This window comes from Diceros bicornis, chromosome 28 (genome assembly GCF_020826845.1).
Source record: "Diceros bicornis minor isolate mBicDic1 chromosome 28, mDicBic1.mat.cur, whole genome shotgun sequence".
NCBI classification, from domain to species: domain Eukaryota; kingdom Metazoa; phylum Chordata; class Mammalia; order Perissodactyla; family Rhinocerotidae; genus Diceros; species Diceros bicornis.
In genome coordinates this window covers 17,320,916-17,347,029 of record NC_080767.1, presented here as the reverse complement: position 1 = coordinate 17,347,029, position 26,114 = coordinate 17,320,916, and positions in this window count along the sequence as shown.

Genomic DNA, 26,114 nt, shown 5'->3' with positions numbered 1-26,114 from the left:
CAGTCACTTTGACTCAGGGCTATGAATGGGATTGTCTGCTTGGTCCCTCTTTTGGGAGGTACCTGATAGAACCAATAGGAATCAAGAGGAGGGAATGTATATATGTCATAGGAGCTCCCTCCTCCCATTTTTGGTGTTTGGTCCCTTGTTTGTGTACTTTTCCTCATTCAGTTTTTCCCAGTAGGTACATTTTCACGAGAGCATACATAATTTGCTAAATTAGTCAGCAAAGGGTCAACTGGAAGCTTCCCTACCAAAGCACAGCCTTGCGATGCTACTGTGGTCTCACCATCTTCCTCTCAGGAAACCCATCAAGCAAGCATTCTGTATGCAGTTTCCTCTAGCTTTTAGACTAGGGGCATAGAGGGAAGAAGCTCAGGTCCCCGGCTCCTCAATATTTCCATGCAGAGTCACATTCTAATTGACAGCTGCCCTATTAGAGTCCTTTGTGGCCACAAGTTCTCACCGTGGCACTTGCTTTGCAATGAGACTCAACCTGGGCTGATTTCTGCTAACACTCCTTTCCAACCAGCCAGCCGTGCATCTGCTGGGCCCAGAGAAAACCTGTGAGCAACTTGAGCCTTCCTTCACTTTGTAGGATTGTGAATAAGTCAGTTAAGGAAGGAAAGCTTAGGGGCTAGAAATGGGTATCCAGGACCACCCTGTAGTTTGTCACCAACCTCAGGCATTTCCTAATCCCTCCTAAGAGATGCTGACCTGCCATAAAGGATTTCCACTTGGGCAATTCGCTATGGTCAAGTGCCCTGACATGTCTTCCCCTGCTCTCCCTTCTTCACTTCTACTCCATGAGGCCATGGCAAAGACCTCTTCTTACCTATAAGATTTCCTTATCTCTAGTACCTGCCCCCTTCAGCCTACCTGCCATATTGCTGCCTGAGAGAGTTCTGAAAATCCTTTTGGTGCTTCTCCTTAGAGTCCAAAATATTCACCGTGACATTCAGTGGCCTTTATCGTCTGGCCTCTACTTATACCTCCAATCTAATGTTCCTGTACTCCGCCTTGCTGCTTGACATTTCAAGGCCTTTACATTCAAGGTTCCAACTGGCTGCCATTTCCTTTCCCTCTCACGTCATTCATCTGGCATATTCTTAATTATTCTTCAAAACTCACAAGTCAGCAGTCACCTCCTCAGTAGAGTCTTCTATGGTCACCCCCACTCCCCCGATAATTATTCTTTCCCTCTTTCTATTATTTCTCTAACTTACACTTGTTTCTACTATTGCTATGTAACATCATATTAAATTTTGTTTTTGCTTGCCTGTCCATCTCCCTTCTGGGGTCCTCAAGAGCAAGGTCTAGGATGAAAGTATTTCTGTGATCAAAGAGAGCATAAATAATAGTTGAATACATTTTTGTCAATTCTTTGTATATCTCCCATTCTCTAGCACAGTGCTGAGTATGCAGTGGATACTGGATACATAGTTGCTGGTGAATCTTATTAAACATAGCTAAAATCTTGGCTAATATTCTTGGTCCCAATGTTAGAGTGGATAAGGTCTTTATGGAAAAATAAGAACTAGCTTCATGGAGAAGAAATTGACCCCTTATCCAAGACATACATGACAGCTGCTGATTGGAATAAAAGACAGTTAATCATATCCAAATGAAAAGAAAAGAAGGCTTTGGTTTTGGTTTAGAGAAAACATTTTTTGCTAAATATTGAGGAAATGGGATATGCATTTCTTTTTTTTTTTGGTTAATGTATATTTTTCTTTTATATGTGGAACTCAAAGGATGTCCTTCTTTTCCTTCTCTCTCTCTTTCCCTCCTTCCTTCCCTCCTTCTCTGTCTCCCCTTTTTCCCTTCGTTCATTCTTTCCTTCCTCCCTCCGTCCCTCCTTTCCTTCCTTCCTTCAAGATAGGCAATCTTGAGCAAACACCGGGGGCTGCTGCTAACTTCTATAGAGAAAAAGTGGAAAGTCTGTTCTCATGTCAATACAGTCCTTCTGATGGCAGATTAGCCTATCTCATCCTCAACCGAAAATTATAACTGAGGTACACATTTCTGAGAAACTCTTCTCTTGCAATGTGACTAGAGACATTGGCCCAACATGGAGACTGGTTCCATGAATGTCTTGGAAATTTTCTTTTTTGGTTGGAATTGAATAAGAACTATTTTCTGAAATCAAAAACGCTCCGTGTAAAACTTGAACTGTTCTACTTCTGTTTTGTTCTATTCTGATATCATTAGGAACTTTTTGAGGCAAAGTAGATATCCAAGTCTAGAGTGGTTTGAAAATTGTACTAATAGAGTGGATGACTCCTTGAGGCCCTGTCATTCTCTAGGAACCATTAATTACTGTCATGATGGTTTATATGTATATATCTATTATCTTCATATCAGAAAACTACTGCTCGGTGTTCGCTTCACAGTCTCATGAGAGAAGTTGCAGTCTTTGTATCTCCTACAGGAAACAGTTGAGAAGAGTTTAAACAACAGATGCAGAGACAGAGCTGTGCTGGTTGGATTTAGATTCTCCCTTGGTCTTTCTGATATTGAACAGGGTTAAAAATTCACAAGTTAAAAAGGGAAGGAATAAACAGAATAGCATGTTTAAATTTCTCACTAGAAAACAAACTGCCTCTACCATGTTTCTTTTCCTCAAAGTGATGGGTCCTAAAAGCTTGAGGAAGCAGCATTATTATATCTCGTAGGAACACCTTACCTTTCATTCTGGTCAAAGGGTGGTGGAAGAACACTGATCTGAGAGTCAGTGGACCTGGGGTCCAGTCCTTATCTGGCACTGATTGTTCATATCACCTTGGACAACTCACTTCTCTAGCCTCAATCTCCCTTCTTGATATGATGAGGTGATCATTAAGGATTCTCCCAGGTCTGACTTCTCTGAGAAGTTGAAAGCTGCAGGAGAATGGGTGAATCACTTGGCAAAAATCTAAGTCACATGCACACACACCCAGCTAAGTGTCTGCCAAGAAGTCTCTTCTTATCACCACCATTGAAACCTACTCTCAGAGCTGTACAATTGTTTGTACCCATCAAATTAGTAATTCCACTCCTGGGAGTTTATTGTAAAGAAATAAACTCCTTGGGAAGGAAGAAGTTACATTAACAAAAAAAAGTTGCTCATTGTATGATTCAAAATTTGATGTAAGCTCAATGTCCAACAGTAGGACAATGGATCCGGACAGTTGGTGGACTATTTCAAAGACCTGAGAACTACATGGAGAAATGCTTTTGATAACACAAGAAAGCAAAATATATTTGCCCTATGGATTGCAAATATGTATATGAACAAGAGAAAGGTCAGAGGAGTGAATGTCTGCAGTCTACCCTCTATGGGTCAGGCACGGTACTAGAGATTTGATTACATTAATCATCTCACTTATTCTTTTGAACAGCTGTTAGGATAGGTATTATAATTACCAATTCACAGATTAGGAACCTAAAGCTCAGAGAGTTACAGTCACTCATCAGAGTACCACTGCTGTTAATGGGTTAGTGCTCAAGATTTAAATCCAGGTACAAATTATTTTCATTATTTGTGGTAGGTATAGTCTGTAAAGTCTCTGTGAATACTGAATTAGCGAATACTGAACCATTGCTCCTAGGGGAAATACAGAGTTAGGTTCCTGCGAGCCTTTTCATCAACTGATCAATATGTAACCTTGTTTTATGTGTGTTTCTGTTTAAGGACACCTTATTTAATATATATTATTGATTCATTAACATTGAACTCATGGCAAACAGCATTATAACGCTGCCGAATGAAGCTTATTGAACACATGTGTTTTCTCCATAAGGCACACCACAGCCTTCTTGCATTTAGGAACATTAGATGGCACTTGAGCACTATTCTTGGGGGCCATTTTAAACAGCGAAATTACCAACAAAAAGCACAAAAATTTGAAAAATATGGTACCAAATAGAACGCAAATAGGACAGTTGTTTACAGTATGAGAGCTGAAACAAGAAGGCAGAGCATCACCTTGCTCAACCTCAGCTGGGAACCAGTGGGTTGGGCAACTCAAATTTTTCACCACTCTGCACATGTCTGTGGATGACCATGAAACCGTGGTGGGTATTGATTTTAGGGTTACAAAGAAATTTTAGGGAGTAGGCAAATTCACAAACACGGAATCCACGAATAATGAGGATAGACTGTACATTCATTCATTTGGCAACTATTTATAGTGTATCTATCATGTGCCAGACACTGTTCCAGGCACTGGAGATTTGGAAGTGAACAAAACAGAGCCCCTGTGTTCATGGACCTAACATCCTGGAGAAAGGTTAAATGCAGGTAAATACATCATGGTCATGTGGTGACAATCTAACAGATTAAATGGGGAGAGGATTAGGGAAGGATGGGTGGAGGGGTTGCTATTCATACAGAGTTGTCAGAGAGAAGCCTGGGATGTAACATCTGAACAGACGCTCAAAAGAATCAAGTCACAGGGACCTGTGTGAGAAGAGCCATCTGGGAAGTGGGAGCAAGCAGTGTAAAGATACTGAGCAGGAGGCCAGTATGGCTGGAGCCATGATGGGAGAGGAGATCAGAGTGGGCTGGCAAATGATGTTGAACTCTCTTGCTTCAAAACCTGGGCTCTTGAAAGGAATGTGGTGCGAGGATGCAGAGCAGCAGCACTGGGATGCATCCTAAGTTGTCATAATGTTGGCAAAAGAAAATATCCTTGTACATTTTCTCTTGAGAAAAGCTCAGGTAAGAGCCAAAGCGAGGATCTTTGCAGGGGCATGGAGGCTTTGCCAAGCTCCTCCAGACCTCTATTACATCTGAGGCTTGGTTGCCTGGCTTAGGGAAGTGACTTAAAATTATCCTGGACCTGGGTGAGATTCTTTGGGAGATAACATGGCCCAGGGCTGCAATATCAAGGAAAATTTCCTCAGCATTTGTTGTACATCCGAGGAGAGTCACAACAAACAAACCATCCCCAGGACAACAGGAGCAGTGGAGGTGGGAAGCAAGTCTACACAGTGAGAATTAACTTGTGGAAAAATGCTGCTCACCCAATGCTGAGTTCTGCTCACAGTGCTTGTATGAATATTAGTGTTGCGGCCCATGCTGCAAAAGTCATCTGGAGTTAGAGATCCTAAGACTCAACTCTCACTGCTGACAGACAGGGAAACTGAGGCCCAGAGGGACAGGGATGGGCTTCTAATCAAACACCAAGAGTGTGGCTGAGCCAAGCCTGGAATTTAGCCTTGTCACCAAACTGTCATTATTAGATAGTTATTACTAGAATTTAGGAGGAGAAGAAATTTGACAGAATCCCCAAGTTTGCGGAAAAGCCCATCAATTGTACCAGCTGCTCTGTTTGTGCCTATGCCAGCAGCAGCAGCGGCCTCTACAATTCAGTTCAGTGAACATTTTTTTTTCTTCAACCTGGTCATTCACCATCTGGCTCTGGAAGTGCCCTGTGGAAATTTACGTGGCCGTAATGTGAATCAGTCCCAAGAGAAATGTTCTCAGTTAGCAAAGGTGGTCACTATAGACGGAAGAAAGTCAAGGGCAATTAAAATCCTGTTCCATGTTCTTTAGATCTAACTGGGATGGATCCTCCCTTTGTAGCTTGTGTATGGAGGCTTGTGGTTTGTAGGGGTCTCTGGCTACAGAGTTCTGCTGGTGGGTCCTCTGTGAATCACTGAATCCCAAAAGAAGTCAAATGTGATTGGTCAGGAACAGTGGTGTGCTGGTAAACCAGCTCTCTGGAGGATGGGGAAAGGAAGCTCTCATTTGTTGTGTTTGCCAATATCCATGGTATAAATAGCGGCACCATGGTGGATTTCAGCTATCAACTGTTTAAAAACCAGCTTGAGGAATTCCTGAAAATTTGACAGTCAGCTCTCCTGAGTTGGCTCCAGCCATCTCCAGCACACCTCTGTAGCTCTCCAAAGAGAGGGCCCTGGGGGCTGGAGGGTGAGGGGTGGGGAAGTGGGGTGGGGGGGCGGGGGGGGGGAGGGGAGTGGGGCATGTGCAGGGAGTTGCGGTTGATCCCGTTTAGTTTGGTGAGGTCACTCCTCACCTGAGAAGGTGTGTCTAGTTTTAAATCCTAGATTATAAGAGGAACATTGACAAATTGAAAATTGTTCAGGGGGTTGAGCAAGAAATAGTTTCATCTTAAAAAAAAAGCATTGGGAGGGAAAACTATTGCTGGGATGAAAATCCACGAGAAAAAAAAGGGTATCCTAGCCACTGTTTCCAAATCTCTGTATGGCTGTGAGTTACTTGTCGGCAGCGGAATCTGAACTGATGAGGAATTGTCTAGAACAGGGAAGCTGATTTCAGCCCATCCTAAGAACTTTTTGATAAAGTTGGCCAAAGAAGGGCAGAGCTGCCGGGTGCTATAGGGACCACCCCATCAGGGGAGGTATGAAAGGAGATGTGGGGCAACCACTAGGTGGGGCTGTGGCAGTAGAGACTCCAGGGCCTCTTCTAGTCTCTAGGGGCTGATCTGCCCTGGAGTTTTCTTCCTTCTCTTTCTCCCTTTAACCGGTTTCGTCTTCTCACTTTTATTCATTTTTTCTCTTTCTCCTCTCTGGCCTGGCTCACTTTTTCGCTGACTTTGGCTGATTTGCCCGGTTTAGCTCCCTCTTTGGACAATGACCTCTACATCTTTCTGAAGAGAGAAGACCAAGCCTCTTAGCTTTCTCCTGGCTGCTTACATCCCAGGAAGAAAGCAAAAGCCCTCCTTTTCCCATTTTTCTTTACTTTCTCTTCTCTCTTCCAACATTCTCAGCTCCACATTTGTGACTGAAGAAGGACAAATAAACAAATTGAAACTGAAACTGAGCTTTGGCCGGAAAGTGAGGACATCTGGGAGGCTTGTAAGGAAATTTACATGCTTGTCCCGTTTCAGGTTACATATTTTGTGTTGCCTGGTAACGAGCCCTACAGTTTCCTTTCATGCTTTATTCTCCCCCATCCCTTGTTTATAGTGTAATTACCACTGTGACATCATAATCCCCCACTGAACAGCTGTCAGGGGGGCCCAACTGCTGAGTAAACAGGGCTTTACAATCTCTGCTCTCACGGGCTGGTTTACTAAATAGATCAATATTTGGTTTGTAGGCACAGGGATTAGGAGGTGGAAGTGTCTTTTGAAAAAGCCCTCTCTCTTCCCAGGGCCTCCAGTGCACCTGAGAATGCTGGAGAGAAAAGCCAGGTTCACGGACAAAAAAAAAATCACCCAAGCTGCTTTCACCTGCCCAGGATTTCCCAAGGAGCAGCTTGTCTTTAAGAAGTGAAATCTACTTGAGAATAGTAATATCTTAGGTTCTTTATCCTAGTGCTTAGAGAGTTCTACTTTCTTCTCTCTCTCTGTCTCCCCCTTAGTTCCCCTTTCTCTGTCCCCAATCCCATTTGATTTAATCTTTCTAAATGGATATTATAGCCTCAGGGACTAAAAGAATGACACATGGATAAACAGGAACTAAGCTCCTGAAGATCCCCCCCTACCCCGCCGCCATCCTCCCCACCCCACTCTGGGATTAGAAGCCCGGCAAAGAAAGCAACCTCAGAGGTTTCTTTGTCCAACTAGAGATTCCTGGTTGATAGTTTGGGAAAAGATGATTTAGATCTTGCCTCTCCTGGGTCGGGAAATTCTGAAACGCACATGGGAGCAGAGAACTTGGAGAACTAGCCTGAGCATCAGGAGCTGTGAGTTCTAACCCTGCTGCTCCCTGTGATTTGATCTGTGACCTTGGACAAGGCCCTTGTGGAAACAACATTAGAACTGGGCTACAGGGATCTCCAAGGCTTCTCCCAGGGAGGCTAGGTGGAGTGGCAGACTGAGCCAGGCTCAAAAGCTGGTCCTGACACTATCAACTGCAAAGCTCCCCAAACTGCAGGCAACTCCTTGGAGCTGTATTTGCTTAATTGTAAATAAGGGGAGAGTTAACCCATCACTGTGAGGATTAAATGAGATAATGTATGTGACACACCTCGCTGGGGCAGGATATTTGGTGGGTGTCTTTTCAAAGCTAACATTGTATAATTCCTGTAAAAACCAAAAGTATGGTAAAGAAGGCTTGGAGGTAAAAAATTAGAAAGAAAGGGAAGAAAAAGAATAGTAATAGCCAACATTTGTGTAACCTGTTCATAGCTTACAAAACCCCCTTCACACAGATGATCAGGTAATCTTCACAACAACCTGGAAGAAGGGAAAAGCATCACATTTATTGATCTCTTAGAGTGGGCCAGTCACTGTCCTGCTTTTTCATCAACATCATCTTCCTTGACTTTCATGAAAATGGCAGGCTCTTATTTTCCCTATTTTGTAGATAACTGAGGTTCAGAGAAGTGAAATAACCTGTCCAAGCTCACCCAACTGGTGAGTGTTGAACCCACTCAGGTCCAGCCAGTTGTAAACCTCTTGTGTTTTCCCCCTGTGCCACAGAAGTGGCCAGATCAATGTGGAAAGGGAGGCGGCCAATCAATGAGGTGCTAAAAGTTAGTGACCTATGTGAAGGAAAAGAATATTGACACAACATCCACTGCTTCCTTCACAGTTGGCATGCGACACCATAGTGCTTCACTGATTCAGTCATTCACAGATAATTACAGTCGGCCTCTAAAAAATAAAACACTGTAACTACGTGGACTTTGGTGACTTCCTTTTGACAGGTGATTGTAAGAGGCCTATACATCTAGAAGTGTTCTCTGAAGGCTGCATGTGCCCAGAATGGAGGGGAAAATAGGCTATGGTGATGGTGAGGGAGAGGTTGACTTCAGTCTACAGGGACTCAGTTCCTGATTTTTCGGTGCAAGGAATAGCACAGGCATCCTGTAATTCCTCTACTCATTCTGGCGGTGGCTTTCTTTTCGAAAGACTGTATGGTTTCAATTCAGTTTCATATAGATCTGTGTGTTGATCTGTACAGTGATAACATTCCTCTATGCTAAGTCTGTCCAAGATAACTAACCTGTTTCCAAGATCTAATTTTGTATGTGGGAATCTTGCCTTGCCCTGATTTCCAGACGCATGGGCAGGTTTGGCAGACTGTAGCTGGGGGAGGCATCAGGCTTTCCCTGGTGCCCTGAGCAAGACCTCCTCCTCTCCGCTGTTAGCAGAAGCACCTGTCCGGCCACAGGAGGCGCTGTTGTTTGCTGGCAGAGCTCAGTCTCCCATTTGCGAACAAATCAAATGCACTTTCCAAGAGCCCCTTCTTATATAAGCCTCTGTGAATTACATCCTGGAAAAAAAAAAAAGCTACACGCCTCTGGGGACTTCCCATAAATCAGTAGTTCTCCAACTGTAGCATGCATCAGAATCACCTGGAGGATCTGTTAAAACATAGATGACTGGGCTGCACCTCCAGGGTTTCTGATTTAGTAGTTTTAGAGTGGGACCTGAGGATTTGCATTTCTAACCAGTTCCCAGGCGATGCTGATGCTGCTGGTTGGGGGACCACACTTGGAGAACCACTGGTCCAAACCATCCATTCCAGCTGCTTGAGTCCATGGAGCTGCTGGTGGTTGATTTTCTTTTTTTTTTTAACTTTCACATTATTTCTTTCAGTTGGCCATTTTTTTGATCCTTTCTTCCATCAGAGTTTTGGGAGTGCCTTTCTCCTCTTAAGCAAGAACGCAAGTCAGGTTACCTTCTCTGGCATCATTTTCCATATCATCTTGTAGCCGATACCGTTTCCGTTATTAAATGTGGAAATGTCCCTAATTGCTTTCCTTCTTATAACTCTGCATCTTTGGACTTGCTGTTTGCGTTCTGAGCTAGAAGGCCTCCCTGGCTCTGCCTGGTGAATTCTGAATTGCATGTCAAAATGGAACTCATGGCGTGGTGCCTGTAGGGTCGTCCCTGAACAACCTGCCCAAGCAGAGTTTTCTTTCTATTTATTTAATACAAAGTTGCGAATCAGCTCTTGGCGATTCTAATTTAAGTATCTGTTTGCAGGCTTCCCTTGCCCACTAGACAAAGAGGTGCTGAAGGCAGAGACCAGGAATGACCCCACTTGAGGTTCCCTGAAGCACCAAGCATATAGGTCTCAGCCCTGGTTACACCTTAGAATCACCTGAGGCATTTGCAAAAGATTCCAATGCTCAAGTCTTTCTCCAGACCAATTAAATCAGAAACTCTGGGGAACAGAGGTATGATTAAGGCCACTAGCCTCCAGATTTCCTAAGGAGAATGTTTTCGGTAGCTATAGCTCCATTCTAATTTTGTGCTTTTGTAGTCCGGTATCTTGTCTGTGAGGCAGATGGAAAAGACTTTATGATTCCCATTCTATAAGTGAGGAAAATGCTCTAAGAGAAGATTACTGACTGATTGGTTCAGTAAATCCTCAGTTCATTGGTTCATTCATTTCCCATTTATTCAACAAGTATTTTTGTAGGATCTACCATGTGCCTGAACACACTGGTAAACAATAACAGAGATTACTCCTGCTCTCGTGAAGCTTTCAGCCTAGTGAGTGAGACAAACTGATCAATCACTCAAATAAATTTAAAAACACACTCCTGATAAATGACATGAAGGAAAGTGCTCTATTCAGGGGAGAGAAATACAACTGATTTTGGAGTTTGTAATAGGAGAGGGCTTGACCAAGTCTTAGAGGCCAAGGATGGTTTCACTGGAAAAGGTCAGTTGACTGGAGAGGGGAAGAATGAAGTGTTCACTGGGCAAAGAGGAAAAGGAAGAGTGTCTCAGGCAGGGGGAGCTACGGGGGCAGCCAGAACTGGGGCCTCCTTGAGCCAGGTTTACACTCACCTTCATCCAGTCTCAGCCAAGCTCTTCCTTTTTGTTGTTTTGGACAGACAACAGGAAAGTTGGGGTGCCCTGACACTCTACTCCAAGCCTTTCAGTTTGCAGCTGCAAAGGCTCATGTCACATCATTTTTTCCTTCATTAAAAAACTTATTTTTAAATGGTGGGGAAAACCCTTTTGTCCTACATAATATATTGTCACTATCAATTAACCTGGCCTTTAAACATTGCTACCAATAAGAGCCCATGGATATCCAAGGGGAAACTGTTCATGCTTGTCCAGCTAAAACAATCTCCTAAATGTTCTGTTGTGTGACTGCCTTTCTATTTTTGGGCAGTGTATTACACGAAAAAAAAATTGATTCAAGAAGTAAAAGTAGTTAAAGGCTGTGCACATCATGGTCTTTAAGAAATAACAGAAAAATTGATTAAATAGAGTACTAAAAGTTTCAATAAAATAAGGCTGGCTGAAACAAGCCTGCTCTGTAGAGCAGACCTGGTTAAATAATTATAACAGCTACCATTTCTTAAACACTTGTCAGGTGTTAGATAATGTATCAGGTGTTTTACTTGTGTTACCTCAGGCAAATCCCACACACAAAAAAATCAATTTCACAGAAGAAAACTGAAGTTCAGAGAAGTTAAGTAACTACCCCTAGGTCACACAGCAAGTAAATGGGATTCAAGTCCATCTAATTCTGAAGCTCATGATATTTTCCAACATTACAGTCCTTTGGGCCTCTGTACCTCTGTTTTCTCATCTGTAAAATTGGTACCATAATATTCATCCCTTTATATGCCTTGCAGTGATGATGGAATAATAACTGTTATTAGCAATAATAATACTTTCAGTTTGTGTAGTACTGAGTTTCCAAAGTGCTTTTGTATCCTGAGTCCCATTTGACCAATAAAACAACCTTGTGACATAGGTATTATCATGCCTCTCTTCCAGATGAGCAAACTGAGGCTCAGAGAGATAAGGTGATTTGCCCAAGGGCACAGCTCTGAGAATGGTAGCACCAGAAAATTGATACCTAATATCTGCTGCCTTTTTAATTACCAAGATAACTGTATAAGACTCAAGGTTCCCCATGAGAAGGAAGGACTCATGGTATAGTATTATGGAGGGGGGTTATTATCATTGTTGCCATGCTTATTATTAGTTTCCAAAAGACAATTGTGAAATGTTTGGTCCTTTTTACGCTCTGCGGATCACCTTCTCTTTCCTGCTAGTCAAAACGTCTCCTCCTTCATCTCTTGAACCTTGAGACCACAGCGCTCATTTCTAGAGCTGCTCATGTGCTCACATTGTTCTTGGAAATCTTGGAAATCTTGGAAATCTGAACTTGGTCAGATGCTTGGCTGTTCAGGGAGTCTCTTTTCCCTGGAGTGAATTGGAGGAAGTTGGAGTATTCAAGAATTTAATTAATATCTAAATACATGAATGGCAGCTATACTCATTAAATGGACCTCTGATGTAAATCTGAGTGAGAGCAAGCCCCTGGGAAAGCTGGATTACAATTAGGAATGTTCTTGATCCTTGGGGCTGGCCAAATGGATAGGTGAAGGCAATTAGGGAAAGTACAAAGTAGTCAGGGGAGAGGAATAAACTATTTACTGAAAAAGATAAAAGAGCTCAGAGTCACAGTGGGTCACACGTTATGCATCAGACATAGTGTGGAGAAGGCTTTTCCTTTGCTATAAAATCTTTCTGATTCTCGTCGAGTTGATCTTAGCCATAGGAGTTATTTTTTGGCATCCTTTGACTTAGAAAATATGAAATTTAGACAGGATCTAGGGATGGGCTGACAAAAATAGAGGTTCTAAAAGGGATAATGTGATGAAAAACTAAAGGAACTGGTATAATGTAAATTAGGTTTGGCCTAGAAGGAGGCCATATGCTCGGTTATATTCTGGAAGAATAATGCATGAGAGGTCGGAGGTTTTCTAGGGCAGGATAAAGGCAGCAGAATAACCAGAGCAGTATCCTTCCCTTCCTCCATCTTCTTGGCAGCCCATAACACTGGAACTTCTACCCACTTAAAGATATTACTCTGCTTCCTGGCTCCTGTCTCTGATTGGTGAGATAGTGAAAGTCTACTTTGCTGGACTTTTCTCTTTTGGATGGGTTAAACAATGCTACAAGTGAGTGGCCTTTGTCTCCTGTGTTCTCTACGCTCGATGAAGCAAGTACTGATGCTCCTGTAGCTGGAAGCTTTCAGACTCAACTTGCCTCAGGTGTGGGTCTCAAGATCTAGAACTTAGGAAAAAGGAGCAGAAGCTCGTGTAGGCCTCTCATCTCACATTTTCCAATACCACTTGTCCAGCAATAACACTGATATTTAGACTCCTGTTTGACTCCAGTCTTTCTTTCTTAGTAGATTCAAAACTCAAATGGGCAAAATGTGATTAATTGGTCCCCTAAGCAACCCAACAAAACTCTACAAGCAGAATTGTAGTTTAGTTTTGAAGAAATCCTTCCTTTCATGATTGTGAGGTACAGGTAGAAATAGGTCATGCAGGAGAAGACGAATCTACTTTTGAGATGAAAAAAGTTAAAAAACTAAAACAGAAATGAATGTTAAGGACTTTTAAATTCTAGACTGATAGACCCTCTCAAGGCCTCTTAAGATTCTGTTATTTGACAGATAATTAAACTCAAAGAAAAGTCCAATGGAGAAATTTGTGTATATGTCTTGCTTCCAGGAAGGCTGTGAGGAGTGGGCTTTCCTTATGTGATCATAGAAATGTCTTGGATGTCGTTGCAATTCCAGGTTGAAGGAGCCCTCAATGCTGAAGCAATATGGAATAACTCTCATTGGCCTGGGGATTGCATCTGTTGTCACTAACATGAAAGTGACAAAAATTACTTGTCGAGAAACCCATTATAGAGAGTTGGATAATCAGCTTCTCTGTCCCCATTCTCTCATCCCTCCCCAATCACACCCTGAGACTGTGGAGCCATTTCGCATCATACAGAAAGGAAGGAACTAGCATGTCAGGCACTTACCTACCTTATGTTACTTAATCTTACGAGCTAGTGGATCTATTCCTGGATTACAGAAGGGAAAACCAAAGCTTAGTATATGTAAATTGCTCCAGACTAAAGAATTTGTAAGTAGTAGAGACTGGTTCAAATCTAAATCTAACTGATTCTAAATTCCATTCCCAAATACTCTGCCTCTAAAAGCCAAAAAGAATCAAATACTTGTCTTCTCTCTACCTCTGCTTATTCTTTTCTCTTTACCTGGAATGTCATCCATTTATTTGTTTATTCATTCAAAAAATATTTGTAGAACTCTATGTGCCTGGGAATTGGCTCAGCGCTGGGAAAATAGATGGACAAGAATATGCTGCTACCTTCCAGAAGCATATCTATCTCTTTAGGGAGAGACAGATATGGACAAGAAGAGATAAATATAATGTGATAAATTCTGTGGGTGAAAACCAGACAACACTCTTTGAAATCATAGGTAGTTAAGCAATAAACTCCATTAGCAGATGGGAAGATGGGTGGCAGGAGATGGAGGGGTGGTGAAGAGAGGAGGTTTGAGAAGGCATTTTCGAGATAATATACCTGAAAATGTTTACCATGGTATTTGAAAAATGGAGAACACTAAAAACTTCACTTGCTAGGTCTTAAAAATTAATTCAATACATATTTATTAAGAGGCCTCTGTATGCCAGGTACCATTTCAGGCGTTGAAGATCAAGCAAGAGCTGAAGTCCCTGGCCTCGTGAAGCTTACGTTTTAGTGGAAGAGTCAGAGGCAAAATAACAAAGAGCTCTGTAACATAATGCCAGGTAGTGATTAATATGATGATGAAAAATAAAGCTGGGTAGGGGAGATGGAGGGAGAACAGCTGCTATTTCAGGTAGTCTGGCCCTTTGGGGAGGGAGGATGGAGCCATGTGGATTTCTGGGAGGAGGATGGCCCAGGCTGAGAGAGCAAGGCTCTAAAGTCAGGTCATGCTACCCTGGGATACCTTGCTATCCCTGATGTTGCAGGGATAGCAAGAAGGCCAGTGTGGCTGGACAAAGCAAGAGAAGGGAACACTGATAATAGATGAGGTCAGCGAGGTAGCTGGGGGCCAGATCAAGTAGGGCCTTGAAGGCTGTGAGAAGACTTGGGAAGCAACTGAATCAACTCATTAATTATCATTTCTTATATAAACCTATTACTGGGTATCTTATTCAGAATAACAGGATACCATAGACTGGGTGGCTTATAAACAACAGAAATTTTTTTCTCACAGTTCTGGAGGCTGAAAGTCTGAGATCACGGTGCTAGAATGGTCACGTTCTGGTGAGAGCTCTGTTCTGGGTTGCAGGTGACCATTTTTCTGTTATATCCTCACATGGCTGAGAGGCTGAGAGAACTATCTGAGGTCTCTTTTATAAGGGCACTAAATCCATTCGTGAGGGCTCTACTCTCATGACCTAATCATCACCCACCTTCTAATACCATCACATTAGGGGTTAGAGTTTTAACATATGGATTTTGGGGGACAGACAAGCAATCAGTCTATAACACTGGGTACAAGGTTGTTCAACAGATATTTAAAATACAATTACTGGGGCTGGCCCAGTGCTATAGTGGTTAAGTTCACATGCTCTGCTTCGGGGGCCCGGGGTTCGCTGGTTTGGATCCTGAGCATGGACCTACTCACTGCTCATCAAGCCATGCTGAGGCGGTGTCCCATATTGAGCAACTAGAAGGATGTGCAACTATGACATACAACTATCTACTGGGGCTTTGGGAGGAAAAAGGGAAAAAAGGAGGAAGATTGGCAACATGTTAGCTCAGGGGCAATCTTCCTCAAAAAAACAATACAATTACTTTCTACAAATCTAATGTTAAAATACATTTGAAGCATGTATTTTATTGGATTGGCTCACTCCATTCTCAATTTAATCAAAACTGATTTTCCTAATCTCTGGTTGATGTTGACTTTAGAGCCACTTAAAGATAGGATATCTGTCATCTGAAGCATAGGAAAGCTGTCTTTTAAAAGAAAATTTGAAGTTGGGGAAATAGGCAACAAAAATTTCAGATGAACCAGTTGGAGAACTATTACATGGATCAAAGCCAAAAACTGTCTTCATCTGGTCATTTTAATTTGGTTCCTTTTCCAGGTCTACTCAAAAAAGCTGATAGCACTTTCACAGATGTTCTGACCGTGAGGTTGATTGCCGCAGTCTAGGCCTGAAGGAAAGCCCAGGAACTGAAGGCATTCGAGTGTCTCGTTCAAGTTCTCAGAGGTCTAAGTTCTAGCTGAGCTTACTGTCTCTTGTTCTGTAGTATTCACAGCTGGGCTTTCCCAGTGTGAACACAGACGAGGGAGGCGGCTCTGGGGCCACTTGCAGATCTGGAGAGGCCTGATTTAAGCTCCCACACAGGGGTGGGCATCTAAACCTGCCACCCACCATGAGAACTATGCATTGTTCCCCAGTCCTGGCTCTGCTCCCTGGCAATCCTGGAGCCCTGGACATCGAGAAGATCCTCGACTCCCTGCTGTTACTGAGGAGACTGAGCCAAGAGGGAGGAGTGGGAGAGGCTGAGTCAGTCCTTTGAGATCTATTAAAGCAATCCTTAGCAGAATAGGAATCAGGAGGAGGGGGTTGGAAGGGAAATCCCTATTTTCTTCCCACTGTACTTACTCCCCTAAGCAGCTCACGTGTAACATTTATTTCCTCAAACTCAAAGCTGGTGGTAACAACTGCCAAACTCCCACCTGGCTTTGCATGAATGTTTCTTCCTGATTTTGGGAGATGGTGAGTTGGGAATCCAGAAGTTTTCCATAAGACAGGCTCCTCTCCTGTTGCTATTACTGGGGCTCTGGAGGTAGGAAGATGGGGCTCAGCAAATGAGAGTAGGTAGGTCTCTTGGGCCAAAGAGTGAGTTCAGATCTTCATTGGAAGCTTCCGGCATCAGTGCTCCCTCTTATGAGGTACCTGTCCAGAGGACAATGTGGCCCTTCCCACAGCTGCCACAAATGTCTTCCCCACTCACCATGAACCTACCCAGTTCCCTGATGAATCTTAGGTGTGTCCACTCGTTCCTTCTGTTGGGGACACTTCTTTGTCCAGGAATATGAGTCCTACTGACCTCAGGAGGCCTACTTTCATCTCCACAGTCGTCTTCTGGTTTCCCAGTGCTGGGAGTTGCTCCTATACTTCATTAATACTCAGATTAAGCCCCACTGTGTCCCTCACAAAATCCCCCCTACCCCACAACCACAGTTGAGGAAATTGAGGCCAGAAACAGGAAATGGCTTGGTTTTAAGTCTCAGACCTACTCCTCCACCCACTTTTTTTTTTTTTTTTGTGAAGAAGATGAGCGCTGAGCTAACATCCATACCAATCCTCCCCTTTTTGCTGAGGAAGACCGGCCCTGAGCTAACATCTATTGCCAATCTTGCTCCTTCCCCCCGCCCTTTTCTCCCCAAAGCTCCAGTAGATAGTTGTATGTCATAGTCGCACATCCTTCTAGTTGCTGTATGTGGGATGCGGCCTCAGCATGGCCCGACAAGCGGTGCGTCGGTGCGCGCCCGGGGTCCGAACCCGGGCTGCCAGTAGCGGAGCGCATGCACTTAACCGCTGAGCCACGGGGCCAGCCCCCACCCACTTCTCTTGTGGAGAGGCTATTGTACAGAGGAAGACTACAAACCAAAACTCTTCTACAGTTGTTTTCCTGCAAACACTTTGAGGGGCTTGTAGTGCAATGGCTGCCTCTAATTCACTCATGGATAAAACAGCCAGACCACATGGCTTCCCTTACCCCATAGTTACCCTCCTCAAGGGACCCACACTCCCTCACACTCCCTTCCCCGGGGAAGAAACACTTCAGTAATCACTGTGGAGCTGAGCATTTGGAGGTCTAAAATCAGGTGTTTATGTGTTTCAACTGCAAAGGCAGCATTTGGAGATTGATCTTGCTAGGTTATCTTAACTCTGGATTTTCATTGAACTTTTTAGTATAATTCTTGTCATGTAATCTTGGTAAGGATTTTAAATGGCTTCTGACTCATTTTCTTAAAATTAGACAGATGCACATGACATGCACATACCACACATACACCTCAGGCACTCGCACATCTCTTACTCATTCCACATGCTAGATTCAGTTTTGTTTTTCAGTGCATGACCTTGTAATTAAGAAGGACATTTTCTTTGAAGAGACAATTACAGTTATAGATGTCAGTGAGCGGAAAGCTCAAAGCATGTTCCCCACTATTAATCAGAGGCCATTTGCATTACCACTTAGAAATCTTACTGAAGTTTCAAAATAATAAAGTGAGAATGCTTAGTGCCAAGAACACTTCTCTGCTCGGAGCTGTAATTATTCAAAGAATTGGTATGTCACTGCAAGGGTTCAGGACAGATTCCCTCTCCTCTGCCTCTACCTCTACATCTAATTTATAGAATCTTAGGGTGTCTGAGCTACAACTCAGAAAGTGTACAAACTCATTTCATTTAACTCCCTTACTATACAAGTAGGGCAGTCAAGTACTCAAGAAGGAAAGTGACTTGACCACGGTCACACAGGAAACTGGTTCTAAAGTTGGACCACGGCTCTTTGGATCCTGAATCTCCGTCTAGATTATCCCATTACCCAAACTGTTCCTATCCAACCTGAGGTTAGAGGTAGTTTTTCAAGAAGATGCTTCCTAAACCCAATTAATCTAAGTAGGGGAACGCCAGACAATGGGACAAGTAGATACAGACAAAGCTGGGTATATCTAGAGGCAAGACTACTTCAGCCTATTGTATAGGAGCAATGGCTGGAGGAACAGGCGATGTTCAGACGAGTGGGTCTGCCCCTTGAAGGCAGGGCCCATGCTTTATTTATTCGGGTAAATATAGCATTCAGATTAGGACCTAGATAAAGGAACTAACATTTAATGAGCCCTATTATGCAACTTACACTTTAGGCATCACAAAGATCCTATAGGATAGGTTAATGTTATCCCCATTTTATAGATGAAAAAACTGAGGCTCAGGAAAAATTGTGCCTTACAGAAAGTCACTTAGCTAGGAAACAGTGGGGCTATAACTCAAACCCAGGGCTTGACTGCTCCAAAGCTTATGTTCCTTCCATGTTACTCCAATGTGTTTGTTGACCTAAGGTAGCGAGTGAAAACAATGGAGGCAGATTTCAGTTAGATTAACTCAAGAAAGTAAGAAGTAACCCAGATATCTAAAAATTAAGCTGGCTGCATTGGATAGGGCAAGCGCCCAATTCCTGAAAATGTGTGAAAGGAAGCTGGTTACACCCATGGTGGGGATGTTATCAAGAATCTAATCACGGGAGGAGACACACAGCCAGTTGGTTGGGGAGCAGGTATTGTCTCTGCAGCCCACAGGGCTTCCTTTTGTGCTTCACGTTAAGTCAGCTCCCTGTATGGAGCGGTTATTTGTTAATGTGTGTGGGATGTGTACATGTGTGTGTGTGTGTGTGCAGCAGAACTTTCTCTGGTTTCTCTACAGGTCTCCATGCCTATCCTTCATCCCTCTACAGATCATTCTTAGCACAGTGGCCAGGATAAAATGGTATTTTCCAGCACTCTCATCCCCCTTTTCTCGCTCTATTATTTTCCATAGCATTTACCACTGTCTAGCCAAACTATCTAATTTACTTATTGTGCTTATTATTTTTTGTCTATCTTCCCTGTCCCCTTCCTCCAACAGAACTTAAGCTCCACCAGGAAAGGGATTTGTGTTTGTTTTGTTTACTAAAGTAACCAGGTACTGAGGACTAATGTTTGGCATGTAACAGGCAGTCACTAAATATTTGTTGGATAAATGAATGGATGGATGTTCTTGTAATTTTTTTTTAAGGTTGAGGACATCTGTAGAAAGGGACCTCCTATTTCTTACTCCTGAATGCTTGACTGATGCCATCCTGCACTGACACCTAATAAAGATGTCTAAGACACAGAAACATATTACAGATAAGAATGTTGGGCCCTGGACTATGGCAGTTCAAGAGAAATTCCAAAACAGGAATAAAATAGAGATTTTTGAGGTTCAGTTCTGAGGACTCGAGCTATTTCACATAAAGATGGTGCAGTGTTCTGGGGTATAAAGGATGCTGGACTGGGAATTAGAATACTTGAATCTAAGTCATACAAGTCCCTTTCTACTTCTGCACATGTCATTCATTTATTCATTCATTCATTCATCATCTATCCATCCACCTACCTACTGACCTACCCAACCACCCATTGCTTTCGCCATCCATCTATCTATCCATCACTCCAACAAACATTTCTTAAGAAATTGCTGTGCCTCAGGCATTATTTTAGGAGGTGAGAATGCAGCAGTGAACATGATATCAAGAGTCCAGCTTTCCTGGAACTTATAATCTAACAGCTGAGATAGAAAAGGAGCCTGAAAATATTAAACTTATGTAATTTGAATTTATGATAAATACTGTGAAGAAAATAAAGCAGGGAAAGGAAATAGACATTGTTAAGTAGCATGATTTCAAAGTCCCCTTCTCACTCTGGCATTTGTAGATCTAGGAAGTTAATTCCTCCTTTAAAAACAACACCCTGGGGGCCGGCCTGGTGGCATAAGTGGTTAAGTGCGCATGCTCCGCTGCAGCGGCCCAGGATTCGCTGGTTCGGATCCCGGGCCTGCACCGATGCACTTCTTATAGAGCCATGCTGTGGCAGCGTCCCATATAAAGTAGAGGAAGATGGGCACGGATGTTAGCTCAGGGCCAATCTTGCTCAGCAAAAAGAGGAGGATTAGCATCAGATGTTAGCTCAGTGCTGATCTTCCTCACAAAACAAAAAAACAACACCCTACAATTAAGCCACCCAAATAACACCAGATAAAATTCAGGAAATGTTATACCTCAAAGCTCTCCAAGTACATTTTTTTTTTTTTTTTTTGTGAGGGAGATCAGCCGCAAGCTAACATCCATGCCAATCCTCTTCTTTTTGCTGAGGAAGACTGGCCCTGAGCTAACATCTATTGCCAATCCTTCTCCTTTTTTTCCCTTTTTCTCCCCAAAGACCCAGTAGATAGTTGTATGTCATAGTTGCACATCCCTCTAGTTGCTCTATGTGGGACGCCGCCTCAGCATGACCAGACAAGCAGTGCGTCGGTGCGCGCCCAGGATCCAAACCCAGGCCGCCAGTAGCAGAGTGCACACATTTAACCACCAAGTCATGGGGCCAGCCCCTCCAAGTACATTTTAAAAAGTACTATCTTTTAACTAGAATTTGATAATTATGCTTTGACATTTTTTATCTTAGTTTCGAGTTTAAGCAATAATCTTATGTAATTGTAGGCATGTAATATAACTTAACTTTAAAAGCTTCTTGTTTTGACTCTATAAACACTTATTGAGCACCAACTGTGTGGTAGGTACTGTGCCAGGTGCTGGAATTACACAGAAGAAGAATACATTGCCCTTCTTCTTAAGAGACTAAACATCTCCTGGGACACATAAACAAATAGTGACAGGACACCAAGCCAAGTGGTAAGATCTTTTAAGATAATGTTTGCATGAAGTACTGAGGGAGCACAGTGGAGAAAGTGACTAACTCTGTCTGGGGTGTTAGGGGAAGGTCAGGGAAACTTGCAAAGAGGAATTGACTTTTAAGCTGAGTCTTAGGGAATGAAATGTCCTTGCATATACTTACCATTCATCTATATTTGAACTCAGTCAAGATGATGCAATGGGAACATCAATCACTCCATGAAGGCCCTTGATATGGGAATAGGTTGGCCTCATTTGAAAAGAACAGTATGGCATTTTGGCACCAAAAATCTACAACACGAGAGTGAAACTTTCGCAATTCTGAAAACATACAAGGAATGTGTGCAACTTCAGTTGTTTAATAAAAATTAAAAAAAAAGAAAAGAAAAGAAAATAGAGTCTTATAACAACTTTTAGGAAAAACTCACAAAGTCCATAAAAATTTAACAAATGCCCTGCAATGGCCTCATTTTCTTTCACCTTTGGGAAAACTAAAAGAACCTCTGTCAAAGGTGGTGTGCTAGAGTCCTGCTCCATCTGCTATGGTAACCCCTCCACTGGTTGTTCTAGTGAGTGGGTAGAGGCCATCGTGCAGCCCAGCAGGTCTGTGATGGCTAGAGAAAGGAAGCTGGTCAGTAGGCTTTGGACAGGCACACAAAGTCCTTTCTAATCTAACACCATAGCTCAGAGTAAGTGAGATTGTGCCCCTAGTGCACTTGTATAGACATTAGGTCATTTAGTCCTCACAATGCCCGTGAAGTAAGACCATCTTCTCTTCCGTTTATGGACACGGAACTGGGAAAAGGACAAGTGAAGTAATGTCCCATTTGTAGAGCTAGAAAGCGGCAGAGCTGAGGTTCTAATCAGATCTTTTGAAGATTAAAAGAGATTAGTTGGGAATTTCAGAAATGATGCAAAAATGAGGAATTACAGACATCTGTTTGCAACAATATGGCACAGTAGATGTGCGGAGAAACAGTCCTAGTAGAGGTAACCTAGAGAGTTAGATCAAGTTGTTTTGTAAAAGCATTACTTTACCTTGTGATAAAGTGAGAAAAACACTTAGAGGAGAAAAACACAAGACGGTATGAAGTCAGAGGTATAAATAAGTACAGGTTGCCCCGATGGATCTATAGATCTTAAATTCTTACTTTTAATGGTCCAGGAAGGCAGAGCATAGGTGACAAAGTTCAGAACCTGAGCACAGTGAGATGTGATTACAGAAATTATTGCAAAAAAAAAAAAAAAAAGATCTGCCAAGATGCCCTAAATGTGTGACCTAAGATAAAACCTGCCTCACAGAGGGAGAGAGTGGTAGACTTGACAATTTTGGCTCTGGCTCTTGGTGAAGCAGCCAGGCAGGGAGTTGGAGGGAAGGGAGTGTATGTCTCCCTTGAGAATGTTTAACCACAAGCCTGCCTATGCCCATGTGTCTAGAATTCACTCTACCTCAGTGGCCCAAAAGCCCCAAAGCATAAATGTCGTTTAATGTGGCCCCTGGTTAGTAGTGTCCAATATCTGTTTAATAGTAGGGAAGCAAAATTTGAAGAGATAATAGATGAGAACTTTCTAAAATTGACCAGTGAAAAACACAAGTGCTAGTCTCAGGAAATTCAATAAATCTCAAGCAAGATCAATAAAAAGATATCTGCACCTGAAATTTCAGAGTAACAAAGATGAAGAAAATATCTTAAAAGAAAATATCTTAAAAATATCTTAAAATATCTTAAAAGAAATAAAAGATTATCAACCAAGAATTGACAGATTGACAGCTGACTTCTCAGTAACTTCTTCCTGCTGAAAATTAATATCAATTACTCCTGTAAGTGTGGTGACTTCTTTCTTCATCTGTTCTCTTGGTATGGGCATCCCAAAGTTACCAGGTGGTAGCCAGAGCTTAAAGTTCAATGGGGCTCTTATTGTATTTCCAGGTGAAAGTATTCCTCCTCTGGGAAGCAGGATCTCTAGACCTGTAGAGCCTAAGACTTCAGGGATGAGAAGCATAAATCTTCCAAGTGGGTCACAGAGGATCATGATAATTAGGTCCACTTCTGTTTCTACCTCTTGGCTCCTAGATCTGTGTATTCTACTTATTGAGAATATGTAACTATATAAAGATCATTGATATAGGGTGTAGACCACCTCCTTGAGGATGGTGCCCCATCTTAGCAGGGCATCCTCTCCAAGATAGCACCTCAGCTTTGTCTTAAAGAGGCCATTCTGTGAGTCTGTCAGGCACGTGGGTACTAAATGGTATGGATTATGAAAAGAACATGGATTCCCATGATTATATGCCCAGTGCTGCACCTCCTTTGCTGGAAAACGGGACTTTTGATCTGAGATGATATTGTATGGGATCTTGTGTTGGCGGATCGAATATTCTGTGAGTTCTTGGATACTTCTGCTGGCCAAGGTTCTGCAGGCAGGAAAGGCAAACCCATTTCCAGAAAATGGGCTGACCCCAGTCAATATGATTCACTGTTCTTTCTACAGTAAAAGGGGTTGAATTGTAATCAGCTACAAAACAAGGTAGTTATCTTGCCTTGAAGTGGCTGATTTGTTTCCTTGAGAGGCGTTGCCACATTAGGGCTCAGCATTGGCTTCTGTTGCTACACTTTGGCAGCAGCAATAGCTAGATCACCATGGATGAGTTGGGGGCCATTCTGTTAGGTCAGTCAGAGCTGCTATCTCTGCCTCTATGACATTCATTCTCACTTCAACCCTTACTTTGTGTAGGACATCTGCTGGGACTAAGAATTTAATGTTCTCTGCAGCTGGCCGTTGAGTAATCCATCTCCAGATCTCATTTTGAAGTCTGCCTTTTAGGACCACTTCTGGTGTCAGTTATCTTACACTGGTTTCCTGAAAATAGACTCTGAGACAAGAGTTGGTTGGGGCATGCTCTCAGGAATTACACCTGTAATCACAGAGTGAGGCGGGCAGGATTGGGAAGAGGGAGGAGCTGTCCCTCAATGTGGTTGCCAACGATGCCTCAGGCAGCCCTAGGGGACCTCTGGAGCTAGGATGGCTTTTCAAAGTTATTCCAAACTGAGGCAAGGGGCTGGGCATTTGTAGCCCTGCATTGGCTACAGACCAATGGGAGAAGATGTAGCCATGCCAGACAGAGGCAGTTCCCTGAAGCCGAGGGCCATCCCCAGTGAGAGGTACAGCTGTGAGTGGTATAGCTGATATTCCCATCTTCCAGGAAATGGTGCTTTGGCTCTGAAGAGTGGATCTGGGCAAAGCGCAACAGCACCCATAGCACTTCTCTCCACAAATTCTATTTTTTAAAAATAATAGATCTGTTCATTTCAATCTTGCTTCCCAGGACGTGTAGCAATTTCATGAGTTCAACCGTCCTTGGTGTGCGTATCTAGTCCTTTAAGGAGCAAGCATTTTCTGTTTCTCACAGCTCTGTTTGGAATTTAGGATGAATCCCCATACCAGTCAGATTTTTGTTAAGGCAGGACTGAAACGAATTTGTAGCAGGAATGTTTACTGCTTAGCAAGCCACAGAATCCATGTGACATTTATTTGTAACATTTGGTAGTAGTATATTTAGCACCTCAGTTTTGCAAATAGGGAAGTTATTTTACATTTGTTGGGGGTGCGGGTAACCATGATGTTTAAGAATATAAGAACTGTGGATTTTTTTTTTTTTTACACAGAAATAGACAAAGCAGAAAAAGATTTACTCTGGAGCTGCTAAGACTTAATCTTTAAGGCTACTCATTTGCTCAAGCCTCTTTCACGTAGTCATGTGATTTTCTAATATTTGCAAAGAAAGATATTTGTATTTTTTGTGATTTCATTTCTCATTCCAAATAAATCCTCCCTTTTATAATCTTTTATATTGTATTCATAATTTAGTGTTGTTTTTCTTGAAGAGCACCCCCACCAACTGTATAAAAATAAAAATAGAATCCACCCCTGGACAAGAATGAGCAGGAAGTTGCTCCCTGCCTCATTATAAATATTTAAACTCCACTGAGAGACAGACAAGTTGATGCTTATTGGCCTGAGTCTGCCCAGGATGAGTTTTTGAATATTAAAATGTTTCCAGGCTCTGGCTGACTATGCATATATAATGACTTGTCCTTTGAATCAAAAGTGTGTTGCTAACAACTTACATATGAACAGTATAAATACTTACATCATTGCACTTTTAGTCTCTGAATAACTTACAACTTAGGTATTACAGATGAGGAAACCAAGAATTAGAGAACTTAACTCACCAGATATCACGGGGATAGGAAATGGCAAGCTGTAATGCAAAATTAGCCTCTACGATTCCTCACCCATGGGGCTTGCTATGCTACCACAGTATCCTCTCAATAGAATACTTATCTAGATCTCTATGGCAATGTTTTGTTTTTTCTTTCCTGCTAAAATGACAAGAAAAATTTCCCAGACATGCCCAAAGATTTGTATTTTTCTATCTCAAGGCTTTGTACTGGAGTCAAATTATGTAGAGTCTACCTAAGCAGGAGAGGTTCAGATGGCACTAGAGGAAGTTAGTGTGGAGAGGAGTAACAGAGGGAGATTTAGGAGGTGGATTTTGTAGAACTTGGTAGTTACTTCGATGGGGGGAGATGAAGAAAAAAGTCGAAGATGAATAGCTTGGACAACTAGATAAAGAATAGTGTCATTACTGAGAAAGCAAGCAGAGATGGTGTGGTAGACAGCATAATGCCTCCCCCCCTGCAAAGATGTCCACATCCTGATCCTCGAAACCTGTGAATTTTACCATACATGGCAAAAGGGACTTTGAAGATGTGGTTAAGTTAAAAACCTTGAGAGAGGAACATTATCTTGACTTATCTGGGTGTGCCCAATGTAATCACAGAGGTCTTAAAACAAGGAGACAGGAGGGTCAGAGTTAGAGAAAGGAAATATGATGAC